At 52.5% G+C, this 1,991-nt stretch overlaps 1 pseudogene; it reads left to right on the forward strand.

The window, feature by feature from the left end:
- The first annotated feature begins 849 nt into the window (after positions 1-849).
- LOC100965581 lies at positions 850-1,745 on the forward strand (annotated as a pseudogene).
- The last annotated feature ends 246 nt before the right edge of the window (positions 1,746-1,991 follow it).

Below are 1,991 nucleotides of genomic sequence, written 5' to 3' on the forward strand. Positions count from 1 at the left end.
CCGGAGGTCAGGCAGTCTTGCCCCAGCCCTACGTCTGTTCCCACAGTCACATTTTCCCCCATTCCCTCTGTCCACGCCACTTGTCACAGAGCAGGCTTACAGTGGGGGTGCTATTGCACTCCATAAAGATTCACTGATGGGCCAAATAGACCAGCAGATGCCCAGATTCCACTCTGAGAGAACTATGTCTTAATTTTATACACTTGAAAATCATCTGGTAGGGTTTTTAAAACCTAGATCGGTGGGCCCCAACTGCACAGTTTCTGCTTCAGGAGGTCTGGGGTGGAGCTGGGGAATTTGCATTTTGAACCTGTTCCCTGATGATATGTGAACAAACGAGGTTAGAACAAGGAGGGGAAACAGGCCTGAGAACCCTCAGGAATCAGGCAGAGATGCAAACTCAAGTGGGATCCCAGTGAGGGAAACAAACAGGGGGCTGAGACAGAATACAAGGAGAACACTTAATGCTGAGAGACGGTTGAGGGGGGAGACCAGAGGGACAGAGCATTTCCGGCAGAGGGAACAGCAGCTGCAAAGGCCCAGGGTAAGAAGAGCTCGGCCTTTGGATGGACTGAGAGAGGGTCAGTGGCTGGAACACTGTAAGTGTTGGGGGTGGGGGGCAGGGCCGCCGGGGTGGGAAGGGGGCTGGGTATGTGGTTGTCTAGCTGCCCATTTGCCAGCCTCTCGCAGGCACAACTGAGCTCTGGAATAAGGGTGAGAATGATGTCTGCCACTTCAATCTGGCACATCAAGAACTTTGTGGGAGTTTGATCCGTAGCGGGAGCAGAGAGCAGACCCCAGAAAGTCCTGAGCAGCCACACCCCTTCTGCCAGCCTGGTTAGCGTCACCATGAGCAGCAAGGAGGCTGAGAGCCAGCAGCCACCTGCGGCCCCACCCTCAGCGCTGCCCACACCAAGCCCAGCACCATGGGCAGTGGCACAGGGAGCAGTGGCCTAGGGCGGGGTGGGGGGGGACTCACATCAGCAGCACCTGCTGGCGAGGACAAGAAGATCCTTGCAAGGAAGGTTTGGGGAACAGTAAAATAGTTCAATGTAAGAAACAGATACAGTTTCATCAACAGAAATGACACCAAGGAAGACGTGTTTGTACACCAGACTGCCATAAAGAAGAGTAACCCTAGGAAGTCCCTTCGCAGTGTAGGAGACTGGGAGACTTTGGAGTTTGACATTGAAGGAGAAAAGGTGCAGAGGCAGCTGATGTTACAGGCCCTGCTGAAGTTCCAGTTCAAGGCAGTAAAGACGCAGCAGACCGTAACCATTACCGGGGCTATCCACGTCCCAGGGGTCCTCCACGCAATTCCCAGCAGAATTGCCAGAATAGTGAGAGTGGGGAAAAGTACGGGGGATTAGAGAGTGCTCCTGAAGGCCAGACCCAACAACCCCGGCCCTACCGCAGGCAAAGACTCCCACCTCACTAATCACAGTATTCCAACCCTGCTGTCCAGGGAGAAGGGATAGACAGTGCTGACAACCATGGGGGGCACGAAAATGGGTAGACCAGGAAGACAGAATATGTATCAGGGTTATAGACCACAACTCTGCAGGGGCCCTCCTCACCACAGACAGCCCAGAGAGGATGGCCATGAAGAGGCTAAAGAGAATCAAGAAGAGACCCAAGGTCAGCAGCCGCCTCACCATCGTGTGCCACAACTTCAATTACCGAGGCAGATGCCCAGAAAACCTAAACCACAAGATGGCAAAGAGGCAGAAGCAGCCCGCTCCTGAGGCTGAGCAGGGCAGGGCTGAGTAAATGCCGCTCACCATCTCCCCCATCATCTGCTTGAGTCGTCCAGCAAGAAGAAATAAAGACGAAATTCCAGCAATGAGAAAAGAACAAAAGATTGGAGCTAAAGGCCTAAGTGCTGCTCTTTGCCCGTTGACCAGATAATGAGAACTATCTGCATTATTTATGCAGCATGGGGTTTTTCTTATTTTTACCTAAAGATGTCTTTTTTGGTAATAATGAACTTT

The sequence above is a fragment of the Otolemur garnettii genome, unplaced genomic scaffold, assembly GCF_000181295.1.
Source record: "Otolemur garnettii isolate 467f Iridium unplaced genomic scaffold, OtoGar3 scaffold00008, whole genome shotgun sequence".
Lineage (NCBI taxonomy): Eukaryota > Metazoa > Chordata > Mammalia > Primates > Galagidae > Otolemur > Otolemur garnettii.